This window comes from Crinia signifera, chromosome 1 (genome assembly GCF_055691185.1).
Source record: "Crinia signifera chromosome 1, ASM5569118v1, whole genome shotgun sequence".
In the NCBI taxonomy this organism is placed as follows: Eukaryota; Metazoa; Chordata; class Amphibia; order Anura; family Myobatrachidae; genus Crinia; species Crinia signifera.
The window spans coordinates 332,926,015-332,932,077 of record NC_139217.1 but is presented as its reverse complement, the minus strand read 5'-3'; the positions used below and the strand labels follow the sequence as shown (position 1 = coordinate 332,932,077).

General features: G+C 42.6%; 1 pseudogene; it reads right to left on the bottom strand.

The window, feature by feature from the left end:
• Window positions 1-4,972: 4,972 nt before the first annotated feature.
• LOC146040528 (5S ribosomal RNA) lies at window positions 4,973-5,090 on the bottom strand (annotated as a pseudogene).
• Window positions 5,091-6,063: the final 973 nt, after the last annotated feature.

Genomic DNA, 6,063 nt, shown 5'->3' with positions numbered 1-6,063 from the left:
TGCCATGTCACAGGCTGTGTTTGAAAAATGACAGGTAGGAACTGATTGGTTGTTTTTTTATCACTCTCCATTTGATCACTTTTCAAGGCTTAGTACATATCGCCCTCTATCACTTCACCGAGCTTAATAAATCTACCCCAGAGTGCCTTAGGATCCAGCACAGACCAGTAATCCCTGGAGAGGGAAGAGAGAGGGCAGCTTTTGATTGGTGTTCAGTGGGCGCCAAATCTGAGAGGAAGAGCGTTGCTAGGCGCGAAGGAGAGCTAGGGATGGCCATCATTGCCATCGATGGTTGCCATCAATGGCAATTCTGCAACTGGCCATCGATAGTGCTTAACTATACAATGGATGACCATCGATATTTTTACATATCGATGGTCATCCATTGTGTTTGATTGATTGGCCTGTGGGCCAATCAAAACACAGGGGCGGGGCTTCACGGGTGTCGGGGGCGGAGCTATGCTTTAAAAAAAAATTAAAAAAGCAAAACATCGTTTTGCTATTCCATCGATGGAGGGAAACCATCTGGTTCTCCCCCATCGATGGCAAAAGTATTTGACATCGGCCATGAACCATCGATGATTTCGAATCATCGATGGTCGATGGCCATCCCTAAGGAGAGCTCAATCTGGTGTGCGGGGAAAGGCGCCAGGCGTGAGGGGAGAAGCAGCAACAGCCCTGAGAGAGAGAGAGTGCCCAGCTGTCGCGGCACAGTGTGCCCTGATGGTGGGAGGCAGCAGCGATCCCGGCGCACAGTGACCTTACAGTGCGCCTGTGACTCCATGCATCATGATGCCCCAGTAAGCCACGGAGAGAGAGAATGGCGGTGATTGACGGGCAGAGGTGCGCACCAAGTGATGCGGCAGCAGAGGGAGAGACCAAGGGCCGCAGCGGTGACCCCAGCGACCCGGTGCCATCCCGCCATGAGGTCAGCACAGCAGCAGCCAGAAAGAGACGGGCTGCAGGAGGGACACGGTGTCTGAGGGAGAGACGCTGGCAGGAGAGCTGTAAGAGACACAGTGGTAGATTTATTAATCTCGGTGAAGTGTCTGGTCTTTATCACCGGCCAATCAACTCCTACCTGTCATTTTTCAAACCAAGCCTATAACTTCACAGTTAGGATTTGATTGGCCGGTGATAAATTACCAGCCACATTATCACTTCACCAATCTTAATAAATCTGCCACACAGTGTGTAGCAGTAACAGCAGAAGCCCTAAGCACAGCAGAGGATCGTGACCAGCAGGAGCTGGCAACTGAAAGGGGAGAAACAGGTATTCAGCACCCTTCATTCCCCACACAGCAGTGGTTCACCCCTGTTGAGCCTCCCCACAGATCCCACAGAAGTAATACCTATCCTGTGAATCCCGCAAGACTGACTCCCACACACAGGGCCACAGGTCCTTTGACTCGCCCCTTTTCTGTATCACCCTAAACAGGGCACCAGGCCCGCTCAGAGTGTACTGCCTTTGCCTTTTCAGGTCTCAGGCACAGGCCCTCACCTCAGCCTAGAGCTTTCAGTTTGTACCCTTCTACCACAACCTAAGGCCTACTGGGCTATTTATTGGAGCCTTTTGTGAAGTTGGACCAAGTGTTGGCATTGTGCCAAATTTGCAACCTCAGTTATTGTTTACCAAAAAGTACGGTGCACCTAGGCCAGAGGTACCTCACCCTGTAGTAGAACTGCACAGTTCAGGGACTAATTGTTCTTTAAATCCAGGACACTGGTTTGCTTCTTAAAATTGAGTTTATTCCACTGTATAATTTATTGTATATGTACCAAACCTGTGATTTTATTGACTGTATTGTAAAGTATTTGTTCTAAGACGTTTGCTGCGCAGCATACCGTGCAAACTGTGGCCCGTTAACTTGCGAGGACCCCATTGCGCACGATATTCTTTAAAACAATTCAGTCTTTAGTCTTTTGTCCTTAATTGATATTTTTACTGCATCGGTTAACCTTTTCTTACAGCGGTGATCTGTGATTCTTTATGCTGCAAATTAAAATATTTTGATCACCATCCTCACATGTGGTGACCATTGTGTGTGGTTGTTTTGGGGTATTGTCTTCCCGGGGTACCTCTTGTCCCTCCGCCCTCTGAATTGCAGGTGAGCAAAGCAGGCAAGCCACAGCCAAGCAGTACTGAGAGAAGAGCAGGAACAAAATGCTCCAGTGTGTATGGACCTTTACACTGCACAAAAGTTGTGAGGTATGGTATAACAGAGTCCTTACTAGAGGGGTGCGACTGTGCAGAGAAAAAGGGATCTGTTAGCATTGTTGCGGCGCCACCACCCTTATTTCTGGCTAGTAAGGCACCCTGCACTCAGGATAAGAGGATCTTTCCAAAGGGCACCCTGCAGTCTGTGCAGACAAACAGAGCAGTCTCAGGATGCCCCAGTAAGCACTGCTTTTACCTTAGATTTCATCTCCACCCCCTGTAAACGACATCATGACAACACAGGTGCAATGTCATGACCGTAATGGAGTTATAGTTACAGTGCTATAATAGGCTACTTTCTTGATGTTTTGATGTTAAAAATGTTGGTAATGCAAAACATAGTAAAAGAGGATTAAGTTAAACTAAAGAAAATTAGGAGCAGGTGTTTTAAATTTTTTTCTAAATTTACACAGCTTCTTGTTTTATATTGAAAACTCATAAAGCATTATGTTTAGTACTTGTTTCTTGCAAGGAAGGATATTTAAGGGGACTTGCATTACTGTTGATTTTTTCAACCCATAACTGCCTGCTCACAGAGTAGATACTATAACTCTAAACCAGGCCTGGCCAACCTGTGGCTCTCCACAACTTGTGAAACTACAAATCCCATCATGCCATGCCACAGTTTTGCTATAAGGGAGTGTTAAAACTGTGGCAAGGCATGCTGGGATTTGTAGTTTCACAACATCTGGAGAGCCATAGGTTGGCCTGTCCTGCTCTAAACCATCACAATCACAAGTTGTCCAACTCCTTGAAATCCTGCATCTTGTTACAATAACAAAAGATATTACTAAGTGGTATCATACCAATAAATTAGGAAATATATTGAAGTGAATCACACAACATAATTGAATAGAAGGTATATATAGTAAATCACAAGGAAGTTATAGATGTGCTGTCACAATTGTAAATGTATCACACATTATTTAATGTTAATTAAAATAATTATATATCTTTACAATAAACATCTGTCAAATGGGTTACCACATCAGTGTAATTCCAGTTGATTAGTATACAATGTGATCACAGATTGAAAAATTACCAAGATCTGACAAAGGTCCACTATGGATTTCATATCTGTGCAGTCTAATATTATGCGGGTTCAATGACCTCATAGCATTTTCCATACATAAAAGGATTGTTGTACAATATAAACTTTAGGAGTTCCAGGATAAATTCAGTTAGGGGACCGCAATGATTACCAACGCTCATCAATTCGCACTGCTATCAGCCCCCCTCCCCCGAGACAGGCCCACCATTCCTGCCAGGGTATCCCTGCTGTAGCCCCTGCCAATGTTTGTAGATGGTTTCCTGCAAGAGCTCATGGTCCACATACCGAGTTACGTAATGAACACGTCTACTTCTGTCATTAAATGAAAAAAAAAAAACATTCAAGAATGTGTTGACATGTGCAAGCTCACATCTAAGAACTTTTTAATAAAACTGCCTGATGCGGTTGTGGACTTCATGTGCTGGGCATGGTGATTGCTGCTATTTTATATGTATGTGAGCTTGATTTTATAAGTAAAATTACTTTTATGTGAATGTTCATTGGTTGCGCTATTTTCTTCTCTCTCTCTCTCTCTCACTCTCTCTCTCTCTCTCTATATATATTTAAAAAGTGGTATGGAACTCGGCGATCTGTGCTTAAAAGTACATATAGGATGACCGGACCAAGGATGACTATATCAAAGATATTTATTTTCTACAAAAAAGAAGGGTTTCACAAGTATAGCTTAACTGGGAGATGAGTATAAGGTCTCAAAAGCTGCCCGACATGTTTAGTCTCACAGGACTTCCTCAGGGGGTGGGGACAAACTGGTTTGGAGCAGGTATATAACTTACATCACTTCCTGTAAATAGGTTCATCAATTAAGCAAAGCATATTAGTTTAATGGTACTTAATACATGCAATAACATGTGTAACTGGGAAGGTACTGCATATACTGGTTTACAAGTCTTTATGCGCTATTAAGTGCTGAGCGCTGTATTCCTTAATTGGTATTCGCGGGTATAGGATAGAGGGGCGGAACGTCACTTCCGCCCCACTTCCACCCCGCCTCCGCCGTCATTGGGGATACAATGCGCATGTGTCCGAGTCCTCTTACAACTGTGGAGGCGCGTCTGTGTTATCTTCTGTTTCCGCATATTCAGGAGGCGGGTATTTTGTCCGGTCACATGTCCATTATTGCTTGTATGGCATCAAGCCCATTTTTGGATGATACAATGGTGACATCTTGTGGAACTTTGAGAAAAGAGCAGCCTTATATATTGATTTCTTTGCCCAGAGATTTGCGTGTTCCTTCGTGCCCAGCATAGATATTTCAGAGGGGCAAACATGAAATAGTACAGAAGAAAGGGGGAGAATTTTAGTACAATGCTATTTAGGAATATTAAAATGAAAGGCATATGTAAGTACATAAAAGCTAGAGAATATATATATATATATATATATATATATATATATATATATATATATATAATCCAACTCAAAGGGGATTGTAGTAGATCCTGGAAACATATATTCCTTTAAAGGATACAGCTACATTTGTTCAATGCGTACATAGGTATATACTGTGGGGATTTAGTCAAAGATCACCATCAAATTAAGAGATATGGCACATTCTATAAAGCATAATTAAAAGTAGTACTAAGATGACCATTAGACGATAATTCATATTAAACACGATATTATATTGTCACTAGGTTGTGCTGTATGATCATTCTTTATTTGTGTGTCGCCACCAGATTTAGAAATTACAGCACCTGGTCTTCCTTAGAGGTCTCCCATCCATGTACTGACCAGGCCCTACACTGCTTAGCTTCCAAGATCAGACGTAGTTGGGCGTCCCAGTGTGGTATGCCTGTATGATGGTAGGTGGTAAATTGACACAAAGGGATCAAACAATTACCTACTATTTATCAACTGGACAAGTGGAATGATGCAGTAGAACAAACTGTGAGGTTATTTTAAACATGCAGGACCCGTTTTTTGGTTATATCATGTCATCTATTGTTTCCATTGGAGTATATGTTAATAAGGGTTACAGAAAGGGTGCTATTTCATAGTTGTCGTTAAATCCTTCTGGATGAAGAGTATTTAATTCAAAAATACAGAACATTTCTCTACGTGAGAGTAGATTGGACAGATCTCCTCCTCGTTCCCCAAGTGTAACCTGTTTGATTCCTTTGTAGATGAGTTTCTCTGGATCTGAGTTGTGATGTTCTAGGAAATGTTGGGGTACTGCGTGTGTTTGGATTTTGTTTTTAATGTTCCTGGCATGTTCCTGAATCCGGGTCTTTAGAACTTTGAATCAAAACCAGTAACCCCAAAAGGCATCTTCAATCTTTCCAAACATACCCTTTCAGCTCAAGAAATTAGCCTTCTCAACAGAGGTTTGTCATTTGCACCTACAAAAGGAAAAAGCAGATTCGACACATTCATCGACCTCAACAAGTTTACCAGGCAGCTGACGCTGAAGAGACACTCCCTAAGAAAGGATGATGCAATAATACAGAACCATGAAAATAACTCCAGATCAGGTCTGAGTCCTACCTCCAAATTCTATCTCTTATAGTCCAAAGGACCATACATTGGGACATTCTACAAAGCAGTAAAAAAGGAACTATGCATCGAAGAGGAACCATGTATACCGAAAAAGAATCTCATAGGTAAGGAAAGAGAAGCGATAAAAACTCTGCGCGACAACGACCAAATAGTTATTAAATCAGCCGATAAGGGTGGTGGACTGGTGATTATGGATAAATCAGCATAAGAAGCAGAAGCGAAGAGACTAATATGTGACACATCATCCTACATCCCACTATCACATGATCCCAAAGAT